The sequence below is a fragment of the Perognathus longimembris genome, chromosome 9, assembly GCF_023159225.1.
Source record: "Perognathus longimembris pacificus isolate PPM17 chromosome 9, ASM2315922v1, whole genome shotgun sequence".
NCBI lineage: Eukaryota > Metazoa > Chordata > Mammalia > Rodentia > Heteromyidae > Perognathus > Perognathus longimembris.
Window position 1 is genome coordinate 63,154,211 of NC_063169.1, and position 19,050 is coordinate 63,173,260.

At 49.4% G+C, this 19,050-nt stretch overlaps 2 long non-coding RNA genes across 2 annotated transcripts in view; one reads left to right on the plus strand and one right to left on the minus strand.

The window, feature by feature from the left end:
• On the plus strand, window positions 1-15,384 carry LOC125357751. Its single transcript, XR_007212198.1, has 3 exons — window positions 1-447; window positions 8,063-8,067; window positions 15,371-15,384. It is a non-coding gene; the product is annotated as an uncharacterized LOC125357751 (long non-coding RNA).
• Window positions 14,081-19,050, minus strand: part of LOC125357752 — a 16,515-nt gene continuing 11,545 nt past the window's right edge. The window contains exons 2-3 of the long non-coding RNA XR_007212199.1: window positions 17,815-17,821; window positions 14,081-14,115 (exon numbers count right to left, since the gene is read on the minus strand). This is a non-coding gene — a long non-coding RNA (uncharacterized LOC125357752). The remainder of the gene's footprint in view (window positions 14,116-17,814; window positions 17,822-19,050) is intronic.

The window sequence follows — 19,050 nt, forward strand, 5'->3', positions numbered from 1 at the left end:
CACACACACACACACACACACACACTCCCATCGGATGCTTTGGCACATTCACAGTGCATTTGTGGTGCATATAAATGTACCCAGAATGCAAACGTGTTTTTAAGCTGTTGCCTTCCGCTCTCGGTGTTTTTATTCCCTTCCTCTGTCGCCTTAAGTTTCCTTTTCTATTTCTAAAGACGTTTAAGGTGCAAACACCTTTGAAACCAGTACTGGAAAGGCCTCAGACCTGAGTCTGCGTTCTCCTCGTGGCTTCACCAGGCAATGCCTCCTGGCCCCTTTGTGGGCATCTTCTGCGCTCACCTTGGGGTGACCTCCACCGCAGGTGCTGGGACTCTGGACTTCTCCACCACGGGGGTCTCTGTTGGTCTATGGCTTCTCATCCACTGCCCTGCTGTGCCCGGAGCTGTCCGCCCCCACAGGGAAGGAAGGGTCCTCGATGCCTGGCCAGTGACTTGAGGGTCCCAAACGGGAGGAAGAAAGCTCTGAGTTCCACGCCCCACGTTCCTCAGCCGTGGTCCCGCCCGCCTCCCATGAAAACTATTCAGGGAAAACAGCTGGGGCTCTGTAGAACGTGTACAGGCCTTTGTTGTTAGTCACCCCAAAAATGCAGTAGAACAACCATTTATGTTGAATTAGCTACTTTTAAGTCATCTAAGGATGAGAAGATTATATGCAAATGCTATATGCCACTTTTTGTTGTCATTGTTGTTGTTGCTGTTTGTTGTTCCAGTACTGAGTCTTGAACTCAGTGTCTGGGCGCTGTTCGTTGGCTTTTTCCGCTCGAAGCTAACACTACCACTTGAGCCACAGCTCCACTTCCAGCTCTCTGGTGGTAAACTGGAGGTAAGCGACTCACAGCCTTTCCTGCCCACCCTGGTTTGGAACTGCAGTCCACAGATCTCAGCCTCCTGACTAGCTAGGATTATAGGTGTGAGCAACCAGTGCCCAGCTAGCCACTTTTTTTTTTTTTTTTTTTTTTTTACCATTGAACCCTTCCTGAAGGTATGTGTCACTTTGCAAGTTTGTTATGTGCGCTACAGAAGCAGATACTGCATCACTTTATGTACGGACTTGAGCATCCTCCATTTTTGGTGTGGTGAGGAGTAGAGAACCTATCTAGGAATGCAGAGGGCCTGCTATAATATCTGGGAGGCTGGGAGAAGCCAGATAGCCAGTGTCTCTTCTGAGGCCACACATTGTGAAGAAGTAATTTAACCTGGTAGGTTTAAGATAGAAATCCCAAGAGGGCTGGAGGCATGGCTCCGCAGTGGAGCGCCTGCCTAGCAAGTAGAGTCCCGAATCCAACCCTAACACCACCAAATTGAAAGAAGGGAGGCCCTCATTTCTTTCTGCTTTTATAATTGAAGCCCCAGAAGATTCTTGGGTGGAAGCCCTACTGTGGGAATCAGCTGGTAGCAAGGCAATCACCCGATCCATTCACTAATACCGGCTTAATCCTAGGTCTTTATGTTTGCCGCTGGGACTGAACCCAGGGCCTCTCACAGGCCAATACGCCTGTCCTCTACCACTGAACCACAACCTTAGCCCTAATTAATTCTTTTTTTTTTAAGACAAGGTCTTATTTCCTAGCCCAGGCTGGGTTCTAACTCTTGATCCTCCCATCTCAGCCTTCTGTGTGCTGGGATTACAACCATCCACCACCACACACAGCCCTTATCAGTAGTTTTTACTCCTCTGTTGCCAGGGCTATTTTGTTTTAAGTAGACTGCTGAGCCATTAAAGCAGTACAGAAATATGCTTCCCAAACGTATTTGAAGAGTTCGCCCTCCCTCCTATCTGATGCTAACCAGGGTTTAATTTTTATAACATACATTTGCCTGTAAATGAGATGGTATATTAAACTTACCTTGCTTATTCCAGAAAAGACTCCAAATACACATATTTATATATCGCCTTTGCGTTCACTCGTATGCACAAGAGAATCAAAACACTAAATGTATATGAATAGCATTTATTATAAACCTGAACCCTAGATGCTCTGAAGAAGTTGAGCACCAAAGAAAACAGTTGATCAGTCAAAAGATCTGTGTGCAGTGCCTTAGTCCCCAATGCAGCATACACAGACCTCCAAAAGACGAACGGCCACACTTCAAGCAAGGGAAGATGGGCAAACGGTCAGATCTGTGGACTTGAGTGGTCTAAAAAAAAAAAGAACATAATTTTCACCTATCTCTAACTATAATACAGCATTTCCTTCTATTACAAAGTCAGCGGCTGATCACAGTAGTATTAACAATTATTTATGTCTTTGTCCCCCATAGAAATCACTAATATTTCAGCCCGGTACAGTGGTATACTCCTGTAATCCTAGCTATTGGAGTGGCATTAAAAAACAAAAACAAACAACGAGACCCTATGTAAAGCAATAACTGAAGCCAGAAAGGTCTCCCTCGTACAAGGCCCTGAGCTCAAACCTCAATGCTGCCAAAGAAGGAAGAGAGAAATCACTGTTATTTTAGTACTGCATAAGTCTCTGCACATATTTAGTCATTAAAGCCCTCCCCCCCCCCCAAGAAAAATCAGGGTAGTTATCAGACCTATCGCTTTCCTTGCCTTGTGTTAAACGTGTGTGTTGTATGCATATTGCTATTTCCAAATGCAATTGCCTTACCAATATGTTAGTAATCACATTACACAGTCATTGGTTTGCTCCAAATCATATTATCTTTCCCAAGAAAGGGTACGTGGCTCTACCAGTCTCTTCAGAGGGTCTTGGCACACAAAAAGCAGCAGAGGAGATCCTGGAGCATAAACCTGGTTCTGGGCAGCAATTCCTTCTCTGGGCGGCACCTGGGCTGTGTGGAACCAAGAACCAAGATTCCTGCCGCTGGGGTGGCAGCACTAGGGTGGCGATTCTGCCACAAGCCCCTTGGTTGCAGCCCTGGACCTTGGAGTTCTGTGTCTGTCTCCTTCCAATAGCAGCCCTTCCCTCCTGCCCTACCCCCGCCCTGCGGGGGGGGGGGGGGGAGGAGGCTTCTCTGTGTTGCTCAGCAACAGAGTGACCACCAGCTGTGGGCCAGCCCCACCCACCACTCCCACAGGTCCTCAGCTTCCGGCCAAGTTTAGAGAACCACAGGTTGGGTGACAGCTAAGTCATTTCTGAGAACTTGCAGGTTTTACACTATGGGTTTCCTAAGTCATTACCAAATTCACTCATCCTACGAAACATATTTGGGCCATCAGAAAGAAGGAGAAGCAGGAAGTCAGCTCACACATCCCCTGCCCAAGGGAGCACTTTGTGGGGAGAGATGTTCGCTGTAACCCCAACCCACCAAATAGTTGGCTGGAAAGCAGTGGTTGATCAATAAATATTTTCTGAGCGAATCTACTCATTTGTCCATTTATTGGGCCTGTGTCAGCCCACTTGGGAAGGCTGGAGATGGGAGGGCAAGCCGGGTCTCTAGGCTGGCTTGCATGCTAACTGCTAATACTGTTGGAATTGGATTGAATTGTAGGATTCTTGGGTGGTGCCAGAGACTTGTGATTGGCATGTCCGCCTGCCAATGGAAGCAAAGAAACTATTGAGAGACATAAAATCACAAAAGCCTCTGAAGTCACAGGCAGGACTCGTGGCCTAAGGTGTGGTACTTTGCTTGCTGACCACAGATCAAACTCTCAGGTGTAGCTGTTGGTCATTCACCTCTGCTCTGCCTTCAACCACATAGTTATCAAGAATGTGGCAACAATTCCCATTGGAATTTCCTAAGAGTGAGACAGTGTGCAAAGACAGCCTGGTCGGCTACCATTGTGCACATGCAAGTGAGCTATGTGGCTAGTATCCATTTCTGAAAGGCCTTGTGCAAGCAAATGACACAACAGGTGACACTGATCAAGACTCATGGTGCTCACAATTGACATGGTGGATTGAAACCACTTGGCACAATTTAAGAAAAATATTATTTTTTGTCCATCATGGGGCCTGGGTGCTGTCCTTAAGCTCTTTTGCTCAAGGCTAGCACGTACTACTTTGAGCCACATCTCCATTTCCAGTTTTTGAGTAGTTTACATGGAAATAAATTTTCTCCTCAGGATGGCTTCAAACTGTGATACTCAGATCTCAGCCTCCTGTTGGAGCTGCTGGATTTGTGCTTTAACCTGAAACGTTTGAAAAATACAGACTCTCAAGATGTGGTACACACCTGTAATCCTAGCTTTTCAGGAGGCTGAGATCCAGAGGATTCCAGTCCAAGGCATAAAAGTCCGTCTGACTGCAAAATAACCAGCAAGAAGCCAGGCTACAGGCATGATCCAAGTGGCCAGAATGCCAGCTAAGCCAGCAAGCAAGCTGACTGAGCTTGAGGGCACTAGAGTTCAAATCCCCATGGGTGGGAGGCCTTTCAGATTCGTTGTCAAGCACATTCATCCTGTGAACTACTAAGACAACTTTATTCCAAAAATGGTCCAGTGCCCCTTCTGCTTTGGCATGGCCAAGCTCAAAGGAAAGCAGTCTAATGGCTCAGCCTGAACATGAGGTTAGAATGTTTATATAACAAATCAGCCCGACTTAAACACTTGTCCTAGTGCCGTTGGGGCTGCAAAGCTTTGGCCAGCCACTGCCACGTGAGTGTCACGTGTTTTCTCAGCAACGCGTGGGCATCTGTTTATGCACAAGGCTCCCGAGAGCGTGGAGCCGGTTAATATCCTCAGCCGTGCATCACGGTGCTTATGGATGTTACAGTGAGGATCAGGAAGAGCTTTCTCCAAACCATCAGGCCGATTACACTGCCTGCTCAGGAGACCCATGTAATGAGTGTGCATTTGGCAGCGTCTTACAATTAAGGGATGTTTTTTTCCTGGCTCAGATAATTGCAGGAGCCCCGATGCTTTTTCTCTCACCCTCCCGATGACCTCGCCCTTGATAGGAAACAATAATGCAGCCCACACAGAGCAGGCGCCCGGAGCACTGCCCGCTCTCCGGGCTCAGAAGTTGCCGATGGGCACAGGAAGGGATGCGTTTCAGCTTCAAGGGCTTTTCCAGTGTCTGGGGGGGAAGACAGGCTGCATAGCCCCCCCCTCTCCTACCCCGGGGAATTGTACATTGCGTCTTCCTTAGAACGGGGTTTGAAATGTGCAACATCCCAGAATCTCAGCCACCCTTAAACCCAACCGTGAGCCCAGAAATACATCCCGAAAGCTCAGAGTGAATTCTTTGCCAGTGATGCATGCCACCTTGTGCGTGGTGAGCACAGATAATTGCGCTAACTGTAAATACAGAGAAACGGGAGTGACAGGAACTGAATTGTGTAGGACAAACTACAGATGGACCGAAAATGCACTTAAGAGCTAAATAATTAGGGAGGCAGGGAGCCAAGGCGGGCAGAGGGAAGGAGCTGGGGTGTGGGCGGGGTCTGCCGAGGAGGGAGGGGGTGGGGGGGAGGGCCAGGGAACTGAGCTTGCACAGGGAGAGCAGCTAAGGGGCTGTGGGTTCTGGTATCTGACAGCTCTGAGGTCTGCTAGGCAGACATGACAGATTGGCCCTGGGCCAACGCGGTGGGGGGAGGGGGGGCAACCTAAGTGCTCCCTGAAGAGACATCTGAGCCCCTCCAGCAGCCGTGAGACAGAGAGCAGAGCGTCGCACTGCGTGTGGACAATCTGCCCACCCCGCCGGCCTCACTTCTACAAAGCCAGCCCACAGGGAAAGGGGCCCTGGAGGACAGCAGGACAGCCATGGCCAGCGCCAATTAACTGCATGCTACGAAGTAGCTAGCTAGGGGGCTGGGAATATGGCCTAGTGGTAAAGTGCTCACCTCATGTATATATACGTGAAGCCCTGGGTTCGACTCCACAGCACAGCATATATAGAAAAAGCCGGAAGTGGCGCTGTAGCTCAAGTGGTAGAGTGCTAGCCTTGAGCGAAAAGAAGCCAGGGACAGTGCTCAGGCCCTGAGTTCAAGCCCCAGGACTGGCAAAGAAAAAAGCAAAACAGGTGTGGGTGTGGGTGCACGCGCGTGTGTACTGGAGCTTGATCTCAAGGGCCTTGTGCTTTTACCTGGCTTTTACACTCAAGGCTCTACTACTTGACCCATAGCTCTGCTTCTGTCTTCTTCCTGGCTCATTAAAAATAAGAGTCGCATTGACTTGCGTGCCTGAGCTGGCTTCAAACCATGCTCCTCAGATCTCAGCCTCTTCAGTGAGTAGGATTACAGGTGTGAGCCACTGGCATCTAGCTCCTGAATGTTCTTAATACAAAGAAATGAGCACTGTCAGAGGTGATGTATGATAGGTTGTTTAAAATGATAGGCCAATTATCTTGATCTGATTGAAATTTCACATTATACCCCCTAAATATGTATAATTACTGTGTCAATTAAAAAGTATATTTATTTACATACATACACACATACATATATAAATATGTATACACACATATATGTGCATGTGTATATATTATATATATATATATTTTTTAAGTTCTTAGAAGCAACTCTCTCCTATAGTGAGTGACCACTGAGAGTAAGAAGATGCTCACTGGCAAAATATTTGGGGTTGCTCTATTTAAAAACAAACAGGAGGGTTAAAACAGAGCAGGTTTTAAGGATAAAAGAATACGATGCAGGGGCTGGGAATGTGGCTTAGTGGTAGAGTGCTTGCTACCATGCATGAAGTCCTGGGTTCAAGTCTCAGTACCACATGCACAGAAAAGGCTGGAAGTGGCACTGTGGCTCAAGAGGTAGAGTGCTAGCCTTGAGCAAAAAGAAGCCAGGGACAGTGCTCAGGGCCTGAGTTCAAGCCCCAGGACTGGAAAAGAAAAGAAGCTGCCAGGCACCAGTGGTTCGCCTCTATAATCCTAGCTACTCACTCAGGAGGCTGAGACCTGAGGATCAAGGTTCAAAGCCAGCCCGGGAAAGAAAATCCGTCAGCCTCTGATCTCCAATGAACCACCAGGAACCCGAAAGTGGTGCTGGGGCTCAAGTGGTAGAGCGCTAGTGTTCAGCTGAAGAGCTCAGGGACAGCGCCCAGGCCCAGAGTTCAAGCCTCATGGCCAAGAAACAAACAAACAAAAGAATGATGCCCTGCCCGGAAGGTTCCCTCCCCCTCCCCCTTCTCCACCACAGCCCATTCTCTTTCACGCACAACAAAATCAAGCTCCTTCCAACCCAGAGAAGTCAGCCAGACCATGGCAAAAGGACATTCAAATCCAAATCCGCTGTGACCAGCCTGGAGGTTCAGCTCCGAGCAGATTTTGAATTGGGCACCTGCGTGCGCAGACCCCTGCTGTGGAGGGCAGCTGCTGCTCAGGCTCATCCGGCTGCAAGGAGAAGAGGACCTGGGACCGGCCTTGCCCAGGAGCTGCCTGGGATCTCACAGGACCCGGGAGCGCAGACACTAGGAAGCGAGCCGGGAAAGGATGGGCACCTGTGTAGTTAATAGCTGTGTTAACAGGTAGTACAACCTCTCACTGAACATTCACTGAAAGGTGACAGCCTGCCCGGAATTACCCCAACCCCTTAGCCAGGTGCTTCTAGGGAATCTTAGGAAGGCGGCTCAGGCTGAGAGGGGGCAGGGGCCGCTCCCGGGACGCAGCGTGGTCTAGCTGGCCTGCAGAGCCATGCTTGTACCCACTGAGTGACACCCACTGCCCTGCTGCCTTGTATCGAAAGGCACTGGAAGCTGGGCATAGTGACACACTCCTGGAATCCCAGGACTTAGGAGGATACGCCCAGAGGATCCTGAGTTCAAGTCCAGCCTAGGCTACATAGTGAGACCCTGACTGAATGAATTGGAATGACATTTATTTCCTTCTTTTGAGAGGGTGTGGTGTGTGTGTGTGTGTGTGTGTGTGTGTGTGTGTGTGTGTGGTTTTGATGTTCAACCCAGAACTTTGCACAAGCCAAGCCAAGTGTGCAATGCGCAGGTACGCCCCAAGCCCTGCTTCAATTTTGAATGTCTTTAGAACTTAGCTGTTTCAGGTTTTTTTAATGGATGACTGGATTTTAAGAACCATCTTAAAATGACCAAGAAGCACTACCGCTTTCGAAGAAGGAAATGTAGAGGTGGCTGAAAGCCCTGCGTGGAGCCTCGGTCCTTGGCACTGAGCAAGGCCACGTGGATCTCCCGGGCAGTCCCAGGTACAGCTCCTGCGTGGCAGGCACTCTGCCAGTGGAGGGAGATTTTCAAGCACAAAGGTTCAGCCTCAACTAGTCCCTCACTGTGCCCAGTGAGTTTCCCAGGCCCGAGCTGTGGCTACTGGTTTTCAGCAGCATCTACAATTCAATCCACTCCCGAAGAGATGCTGGTGGCAATGAAAAAACTCCCGACAGGCGCCAGTGGCTCACGCCTGTAATCCCAGCTACTCAAGAGGTTGAGATCTGAGGATGGCAGGTCAAAGCCAGCTCGGCAGGAAAATCTTCAATGAACCACGAAAAAGCCAGACATGGAGCTGTGGTTCAAGTGGTAGAGTGCTAGCCTTGAGCATAATAACTCAGGGACAATGTCCAAGCCCTGAGTTCAAGCCCCAGGACTGGAAAGGAAAGAAAGAAAGAAAGAAAGAGAGAGAGAGAGAGAGAAAGGAAGGAAGGAGAGAAGAAAGAAGAAAAAAGAAAGAAATAGACAGAACTCGAGAGGGGGGAAGGGAGAGGAGGAAAGGTCCATGTAAAGGGCCACAGCGACCTGGAAAGATAGGAAGATAGGATGCGAGCAGTGGCTGGAAGCACACACGATGCTGTGACTCTGGGAAGCATCCAGAGCACCTCCAGTCCAGCCAAGGACAAAGCAAGGGCACAGCCAGGAATGGTGAGGGGAAAGCTGAAAGCTGCCCATGGTCTAAAACTGAGTCCATTATTTGTGAGTAAAAGCAATCCAACCTGATGGCGGAAGCCACCGGGAACTGGAGAGGAGAAGGTGCGAGATTGAAGTCATTGGCTGGGAAGGTGGCCTGGTGGTAGAGGGCTCACCTAGCGTGCACAAAGCCCTGGACTCCATTCCTCCTTACCACATACACGGAAAAGGCTGCAAGTGGCGCTGAGCTCAAGTGGTAGACTGCTAGCCTTGGGCAAAAGAACTCAGTGCCCAGGCCCTGAGTTTAAGCCCCATAACTGGCACAGAGAGAGAGAAAGAGAGAGAGAGAGAGAGAGAGAGAGAGAGAGAGAGAGAGAGAGAGAGAGAGAGAGAGAGGAGGGAGACTGGAGAGATTGAAGTCATTCATCATCCCGGGCTGAGATACTCTTCTAGAAATCTACTTTCTTGATTCAAAATATTTCAATTATAGTTTCCAAGCCCACTGATTATTGTTTACTGAGGAAAGAGTTTCCGTGTGGGAGGATGGAAATGGTTCTGGCACAATGTGAATGCACTTAATACTACACGTTTGTGTATTTTAGAGAATTAAAATAGGCAATGTTGTATTGTGTATATTTTGCTGCATTTAAAAAAAATTTAAAACAACCAATTAAAAAGATTTAGGCCTGGGGACACAGACCTGGATTGCCAGCATTCTTGAGGCTGAGACCCAGGGGATCATGAGTTCAAGGCCAGCCAAAGCTACAAGAGAGAAACCTAGTCTTCAAATAACAACAAAACTGGAGTATATTACCACACACTTAAAGCTTTTGACTCATCTGACATAGTTAACTACATAATCTCCACTGTGGAGTGGTCTTAACTACTGTTAAACTTAGTTAAGCCACCTTAATAATTCATCCCCTCTTTCTCTTCAGTTGTCTCACTTGTAAACCAGTAAATTTGAAGAGAACTGTCCGCTGTGTTCTCGCAGCTCGGATAGTCTAGATTTAACAATTTTCTGAGAGCCTACAATGTACCAGGTTCTCTGGAAGGTTGACTTGCTTGGCTGGTGCTCTAACCACTTGAGCCCTACCTTCAGCATGGCTTTTTGCTGATTCTCTTGAAGATGAAAATGAAAGAGCTGACCTTAAATCTCAACCTCCCAAGTCGCTGGGATTACAGGCGTGAGTCACTGGTGTCTGTCTTCGGTTGTACATGTTGTAGGCAGTGCCCCGCCACCCGGACACGGATCTCATGAGTGTGCTTTGAATGTCCTTGTGTGAGGGATGGGAGACAGAGGCCAGAGAGGTTTGTGACTTGTGTCTGTGCACTCCCATGAGTGACCTGACCCATGACGTGGGCTTTGGGTTTTGGTCTACCAGCAGGAGGACTACCAGAACCAAACCACCAAGCAGTTTCCAGCCTGGAAAACCCATTCGCCAGGAAGCTAAGACCAAAGTAAAACAATGCAGCCATTTCTGTCTTGCTTCATTTCCTGCGGGATGACGGATGCTCCCGGGGTCTCCTGGGAATGGAGGCTGAGGGACAGGCGGACGCGCCAGGGAGCGGAGCGGACTGGCTCTTTCCAAGTTAGGTTTTCACAGTAGCCTTCATGATCTCTCTCTAAGCAAACTGGAATTTCCCCCCCTCAGGATCTGACCTAGCTGCTGTCCATGTGATAAAAGCCTTGAGAGAAAGCAGGTGTTGCTTTCAGATGATGCCTATTCCTATTCTCCATCACAGCTGCCATGAAGAGTCGGCTCCCCGGAACACCTAGGCTGGGAAACAGGTGCCCACCAACTCCTGGGAACACAGGGTAGACTCACAGACCTACCAAGACTCTAACTGTGTTTAATCATTATTCTTTCCAGTGTCTGATGAGGAAGAAGTGCAGTAGACAGGAACCCATGCTGCCCAGGGAGTCTCAGCTAGAAACGAAGAAGGAAAAGCAAGAGGAGCCGCAAGAGAGCAACCAAGCACACGGGCTGCTCTGGGACACAGGGAAACGGCGCAGGCGTGACCTTGGTGGGCTAAAATCACTGAAAATCACCTAGGAAGTGGGTAACAGCAACAGCAAAAATGCCTGGGACCGTCCACCCCATGCCATCATCAAGAGACCTGAAGGGAGCAAATCATTCATGTCAATGGACTTAGCAGCTTTGAAATATGAAGCCAAATTGACCAATCATTTTGTAGAAATAGAGACAGGCCAGAAAGAGATATTAAGCTTCCTGAACAAGCCAGGCACCAGTGAGAGCCTATTTAACAAAACAATGGCAGAACACTCCAAACTCTAGAATCTTCTGCATGAGGGAAGCTTAAAGAATTCCCAGTTGGCAAAATCAGAGAAGAAATACCCCAAGATATATAGTATTATAGCATTAAGTATGCAGAATATTGAAAGCTACAAAACAGTGGAGATAAATGGCAAGTCCAGTAGAAAAACAGATTTCTTGATACAGACACAGACATGCAAGGAAGGCATGGAAAGGTAGTATTCAAAGAGAAGAACTTAAAGACAAGAATTACTAACCTAGACTGCATTACCAAGGAAGCTATCCATCAAAATGGATAGAGAAGCAAAACTCTTCCATGAAAAACTAAAGCTTAAGGCATTCATGACTACTAAGCTAGTACTGAAAAAGAGACAGAGAACCAGACAGGAGCTGTATCCTCATGGTGATTGAATCAGGAAATCATGTGGCATTGTTCCCACCAAACTCATCAGTTAGAATGATGCCACAGTTCTGCCTGACTTCAGCAAGAAGGAAGACAGGCCCCTACTTCCAGAAGAATCAGACCTGTGGCAAGAAGAGTATAAGCAGTGACACATAGCTAGAGGTCTGGCCTCTTTTGGGAAAACACAATCTTCTGCCATGGAATTCTGCTTCCTGCTGAGTTCTGTAGGGATGTGATCTCTCGTGCAAGGATTTCACAAAGGAGAGGGTCTGGTGTGAATTCTAGCAGATCAGGAGGGGATATTAGATGGCTGGTGACCTGGAGAAGATGGAATTGGAAAGGTATGGTGGCTAATTTGAAAGCACCTGGAATGACATTACATTTTTCCACTAGGGAGCTATCGATGTTTATAGTCAAGATTGTTGTCATGGCCCCAGAGAGGGTGAATGCGTAAAAGGACACAAGAGACTAACTAAAGTGATCCAGGTGAGAAAAGTTGAGACGTTAGCCAGTAGCACTTGTCTGCATCTCTGAGCCATCCTCCCTCACCTGCCCATTTTTGTCTCTGCATTGGGCCTTTGTGTTTCTCTCCTGAGTTTCTCTCCTTTGTGTTTCTGTCCTCTTTCAGTCGCACTGTGCTTGAGTATCTAGAACCCTGTATAACTGATCATATCCCAGTGTATTTTCCATCTAATTTCTGCCTATCCGAGAGAACATCACTCAGCATTTTGAACTGGAGTCTCTCGGGACAAGCATGGCAGTAAGCAGCCTTTGCATCCTGACGGTCACATCCTGAGTGCTGGCCCCGATCCTAGCGACCACTGGTGATTGGTATACAGACTCCACGAAGGGTCTGGCCTTCCACCCGACCCAATGTAGGTCCACCTACAAGGTGGACTTGTAGCTTAATTTCACCTTGGATTGCTTTATTTAAACTCTTATCTAGCTGTACAAACATACCACAGCACGATTTATAGTCTTGCCATCCTTTCTATCAAGGCTGGCCTTTTATTTCCCTTTTTCTTCTGGCTTCTTGAAACACACTCTCGAGTCTAGACTTTGTCAAGTTGATACATGACTTTCTTTGGGAGCTGTTTATGCTGAAACCATATACACATTCCACAGCCTGCTGCATTTCTGTTCTGCAATCAAGATGAGCCTTGGACCCACAGAGAGATGTGCAAGAAAAGTATCCTTAGCACTAAAAGAGAGAGAGCGGCCTCAGAGCTCAAGCTTGTACTTTAAAAGGGGGTGCTGGAGAGAGCAACTATAGGTGCTTTGTACTTTGTACTAGCTGTCCTCCTGAGAAAAGCTGTTGTGGTGAAGAGGACCTGAGAATCTCTAGGTAGAGACTTTCCGGGGAATGCTTTAAGCAGAACTGTCTTCAAGAAAAGTTGTGAAAGGAATTCAATTAAACCCCATGAAATGAGATGGCTTTGTGGGTTACTTTCCATTTAAATTTCTCCTCTTAGACATCTTGAGTAAGTCTGTGAAGACAGGGGTGTGTGTGTGTGTGTGTGTGTGTGTGTGTGTGTGTGTGTGTGTGTGTGTGAAGAACTCAAGGTAAAGAAAGAATCTTTGAGGGGCTGGGAATGTGGCTTAGCGGTAGAGTGCTTGCCTAGCATTCATGAAGCCCTGGGTTCGATTCCTCAGAACCACATAAACAGAGAAAGCCTGTAGCTCAAGAGATAGAGTGCTATCCTTGAGCAAAAAGAAGCCAGGGACAGTGCTCAGGCCCTGAATCCCAAGCCCCAGGATTGGCAAAAAAGAAGAAGTCTTTGTAGCTGGGCACTGGTGGTTCACGCCTGTAATCCTAGCTACTCAGGAGGCTGAGATCTGAGGACCATGGTTCGAAGCCAGTCCAGGCAAGGAAGTCTGTGTAACTCTTATCTCCAATCAACCACCAGAAAACCGGAAGTGATGCTGTGACTCAAAGTGGTAAAATGCTAGCCTTGAGTGAAAAAGCTCAGGGATAACACCCAGGCCCTGAGTTCAAGCCTCACGGCTGACCCCCCCCCCCCCCCGCCAAAAAAAAGAACTCTAAGCTACTTTCAGTGCAGACAAATTGTACTTAGTAAATCAGTGCACCATGGTAGCTGCTTGCTAGCCCAGAAAAACCAACAAAAAAAAACCTAGCTGAGAGCCAGTAGCTCAAATCTGTAATCCGAGCTACTTAGTAGGCTGAGATCTGAGGATCACAGTTAGAAGCCAGCCTGGGCAGGAAAGTCCAGGAGACTCTTACCTCCAATTAACCAGCAAAAATTCAGAAATGGAGATGTGGCTCAAGTGGTAAAGTACCAGCCTTGAGCACAAAAGCTCAGGGACAGTACCCAGGCCCTGAGTTCAAGCCCCAGGACCAGCACACATACACAAAAAGCACACCTGGAAGTGGCAATAAATATCCTTGGCCAATTTGTGGCAGATTGCAGACTGGTGGGAGGGGGCCCGTGCAGGGAGGGAGCCTGTGGCGCAGGAAGGGAGCTCTTCATCCTTCAGGATGAACTGACAATCAGACCGCACAGTATGCACCTGCCATGCCAGTCAGCCCTGAAAGTCCTGCTCCACAGACTAAGGGAAAGACAACCTGATTGTCACTCCCCAGTCGCTTTACAGCCTCCCACGGGCCTGCATAGGATGAAGGGCAGGAGCTGTGTTGTCCTTGTTTTTTTTTTTTTTTTTTTGTCAGTTGTGGGGCTTGAACTCAGGGCCTGGACACTGTCCCTGAGCTCTTTAGCTCAAGGCCAGTGTTCTGTCACTTTGAGCCACTGCTCCACTTGCCGTTTTCTTGTGGTTGATTGGAGATAAGAGCTTGTGGACTTTCCTGCCACAGATGGCTTTGAATGGTGATCCTCACATCTCAGCCTCCGAGAGTAGCTAGCGTTCTGTGTGAGAGCCACCAGCTCTCTGCTTAGGAGCTGTGTTTTCCAACAAAGCAAAGCACAGATCACAGGGTGTGAGAACACTGGTCTGCTCCTGCTCTTGAGGGAAGTCTGGAGCGTGAGGACTCCAGTTACAGTGCTCACATGAGCTCTCTGCTTAATCAGGACCTGCAATGCCTTCCTTCTAGCTGATCCTTTGGCGGCTGGTATGAAGTGCTAGTGCTAATGGAATCAAGTCTGAGATGAGATGTGTCATCTTTGAGGTAGAGCAAGTGAGGGTACAAACCCCAGGACCCCACCCCCCAATAAAAAAAGAGCGGCAACTTCAATGGGAACCTGGGACCGTGCACGGAGACACACTGCAGCGGGGTGAGAAGCGGGTGGAGCACAGGAAGAGTGCAGGAGGGAAAATCTGCGTGTGAACCAGTCCTTCTGAAAGTCTAACTCCCATCGGGAACAGCCACGGGTTGGAAGAGGCATGGGCGGGGGGCACAGAAAGTCCCAGTAGACAAAGACGCTGAAAAGATCTGAAAAGGAAGGTTTTATTCCTGGAAGGAAATTCTGAAGGAAATGGAGAAGAATAGGAGTCCAAATGCAGAGGGAAGGGCTAAGAGGGTTCAGAGAAGACGCCCCCTCTTCTGCCCAAATGAGGGGAGAGGGCGTGGGGGCAGGAAGCCGCCAGAGCCTGGCCTTTCTCCCGATGGGGAGGCCCACCCTGACCTGGGCAGAGAAGGGATGGGGGCAGGAATCAGCCTGGAGCGGCAGCCATGGGGAAGGAAGGGGGCTGGGGTCGCCAGCAGAACGTGCTTCAAGCACAGACATCCGAGAGCTTCCAGCTCCCGGTTCATGTACATTGCTGAGAACCTGCCCTCTTGTCTTTTTATCTTTTTGGTGGTGGTGGTGGTCACGGGACTTGAACTTTGGGTCTGGGAACTATCCCTGAGCTCTTCAGCTCAAGGCCAGTGCTCTACCACTTGAGCCACAGCGCCACTTCAGGCTTTCTGGTGGGTAAGTGGAGATAAGAGTCTTGCAGACTTTTCTGCCCAGGCTGGCTTTGAACCAATCCTCAGCTCTCAGCCTCCTGAGTAGCTAGGATGACAGGCATGAGCCACCAGTTCCTGGCTGGAACATTTTTCTTTTTGGAAGATTGTTTCTAGCCGGTGGCTCACACCTGTCATCCTACCTATTCAGGAGGCTGATCCTGGTTCAAAGCCAGCCCAGGCAGGAAAGCCCGTAACTCTTATCTCTAGTTAACCACCAGAAAACCAGAAGTGGTACTGTGGGTCCAAGTGGTAGACGGCTAGCTTTAAGCAAAAAAGTTCAGGGACAGCCCGAGGCCCTGAATTCAAGCCCCATGGCTGGCAAGAACATTTTTAAAAAGGAAAAAGAAAAAAGAAAATGCTACAGGCAAGAAAAGTAGCCAGCCCTTTGGGTGGCAGATGGAAGTCTTATCTACCCATTTGACTTACAAAACTTCTGCAAAGTTCCCTTAATTCCCTCTGTCTCTCTCTCTCACTCTCTCCCCCCCTCTCTCTCTCCCCTCCTTCTACCCACACCCCCCTCTCTCCAGACAAGGTGTCACTAGGTTGCCCAAGCTGGCCTCTATTCCTGATCCTCCTGCCTCTGCCTCCCAATGCCTAGCTAGTCCTACTTTTAAAAATGAAAAAAGAGCCAGATATGCTGAATACATTGTCTCACTCTGCAAGTTCCTCGGTAATAGGAGAGATTTTTACTCAAACAGTCAATCAGTTACCCTTGATTGACAGTGCACGGGGCCTCTTCAACTTGAAAACCAGATCCTTTGAACCTTGGAAGAACTTCATGGAAGGAAAGCGGTTCATTCTGTACCACACCCCCCCTCCCCATCCTGTGTTTCTTATTTTGTCCCAAGTTGAGGGCTAAGAGTTCTCTGGTTGGGCTGAAACTTGAGGATGGCCATTGTCCAAAACTAAAGCTGTTTCCAGCTGGCCTGAATGCTCCAGATGTTTCTCTGCAAGAGCCCAAATATCAGAGACAGGAGATCACCTCCACCCTAGGCTCTGAGAGGCCAAGGAGCCTGTCCAAACGAGTCTCCCTGGCAGCCTTGTGACCCAGTCACGCAGGTCCCCGTTTGAGACACGGCACTTTCTGATAGTAATGTTCACTGAGCACTTACAGGGTGGCTATGTTGCTCTCTGTCCCTGCCTTGTCTATTGTGTGTATGTTCGTTGGTCTTCTGTGACCATAACAGAGTATCTGCAACGATCAGCTTAGACAGATAAAGGCTGGAGTGTACTCAGTATTTCTAAAGTTCCAGATGGGTTAACCTTGCTGCTTTAGGTTAATAATAGTAAGTACATCACGGCAGGAGCTCATAGGGAGGGAGGAACCTCCCTCATGAGGCAGGAAGCAAAGAGAGAGAAAGAGCAAGGGGCTAGGGTACCATAATCCTTAGGACACAACCCCCCGTGAGACCCCACTACTCAAAGGTTCCCAACAGCAGCCCCTGGAAACCACACCTGATGGGCTTTTGGGGGGGGCAGTATTCAACATCTGATCTCTAGTGTTGCGGTTGTGACTTGAAAAAGGTCTGAAGCCAGGCACCGAGTGGCTCACGCCTGTAATCCTAGCTGCTCAGGAGGCTGAGGTCTGAGGATTGCTGCTCAAAACCAGCCCAAAACCAGGCAGGAAAGTCCATGGGAGTTTTGTGGTCAATAAACTACTCAGAAAATGCCAGAAGTGGAGCTGTGGCTCAAGCGGTAGAGGGCTAGTCTTGAGCAAAAGAAGCTCAGGAATGGAGCCTAGGCCCTGAGTTCAAGCCCAGAACAAGAAAGACGATAGAAAAAAAGAAAGAAGGGAGGGAGGGAGGTGTGTGTTGTTGAAAGGTCTCTGAAGTTGGCCACAGGTGGCTCACGCCTTTCATCCTAGCTACTCAGGAGGCTGAGATCTGAGGATTACAGTTGGAAGCCAGCCAGGTCAGCAAAGTCCTGGAGAGACTCTTATCTCCAATTAACCTCTCAAAAACCGGAAGTGTCACTACGGTTGAAGTGGTAGAGTGCTAGCCTTGAGTCCAAAGAGGCTCAGGGACAGCACCCAGGTCCTGAGTTCAAGCCCCACAACTGACAAAAAAAAAAAAAAGTATCTGAAGTCATTTAGTCTCTCAGCAGAAACCAAAATTGGAGAAAATTCTAGTCAAGGCAGCTACAGATCGAAGCAGGCAGACACGTGAGAAGACTTCCCAGTGGGCTGCCATCCACAGTAGGGACGGGCACCCACCACTCCGGACTGACGCTGCAGACCAGGCTGGAGAGCTACTGGCCCTGAGCCACACTTCCTTCAGGGGTGGGATGGGGTATTAATAGCACCCCCAATGTGGACACTTGGTCTGTTTCTAAACCACCCACTAAGGAGCTGGGCTTTCCGGGCATGCGTGCGCAAAGAGAAGAGACCAGCTCAGACGGGGAAACCAACGGGGTGTAGATTTGACCTGGGAGGGAAGACAAAGCAGAGCTGGGCTGTGCCCTAGGTCACTGACCTTGACCCTTGACCCATGGCCAGGGGCTGCACGGAGATCTCGTAGGACACAGATCCGGGTCCACACTGAGGAACACAGGCTGCCCTGGGAGCGCCCTGCGTCTGAAGTGTGGGAACACAGAGTTCCCCAGAGAAGGAGGCGGGGTGACCCTCCACCCAGGTGCAGCTGGCTGTGGCCGTGACCCTCAGGGGTGTGGACGCCTCCAGAGGAGGAAGATGCTCCTGAGAGAAGGAATCCTGGCCTTTGTGAGAACACCTAGGGCCTGGGGCTGTGTCCCTCCCAGGCAGACAGGAAGGCGGGGAGTGGAGGGAAGAACAACAGGAAGCGGGGAGGTGGCAGAGACCAGGGCTCCGTGGGGAGCAGGAAGTTGAAAGCCAGGAGTGGCCATTCAGGAGGGATGGCTGTCACGTTCTGTCCTGGAAAGGGCGCCTGGGTGCTAGACAGGATGACATGGGATACCAGAGCCCCCTCTCCCCACACCCGGGGGCCTCAGCCCCTACCAGCTGGGTGGCGGGGGGGGGGGGGGGGAGACAGAGAGAGGAATAGAGAGAGAAAGACAGAGACACAGACAGAGGGGCCTCAGGAAAGCGCACCCCGCGGCGCACCTGGGAAGGAGCCGGTGCACCCAGCGCAGACACATGGGCAGAGCCGGGTTCAAGCGCCCATGCACGGGGTGGGGGGGGGGCCCTTCCTCTCTTCTGCGCCCTCAGAATATTTGGTTGAGGGGGTGGGTGGAGGGGGTTGGGTTTCTTGGTTTTTTTGTTTTTCAAACAGTATTGCCGAGGGCTGGGAATATGGCCTAGTGGTAAAGTGCTCGCCTCGTATACATGAAGCCCTGGGTTCGATTCCTCAGCACCACAAATATAGAAAAAAGCTGGAAGTGGTGCTGTGGCTCAAGAGGTAGAGTGCTAGCCTTGAGCAAAAAAGAAGAAGCCAGGGAGAGTGCTCAGGCCCTGAGTTCAAGACCCGGGACTGGCAACAACAACAACAAAAAACCAATCAAACAGTATTGCTGAATTTCTCCCACTCTCTCTCCAGGGAAGAGCGCTAGATACTCAGAAGCGGACCGGGTGCGCTGAGGCCCTCTCCTGGGAACTCCTGGAGACCTCAGACTACCTACTAGCTTCTTGTGGTGGTGAAAACACCAGGAATCTACTGTAGGTCAGATCTCTACAATTAAGGGATTTACTGAGCCACACTCCCTCTGAAAGCTCTGGCAGAGAATCTGTGCCTTGC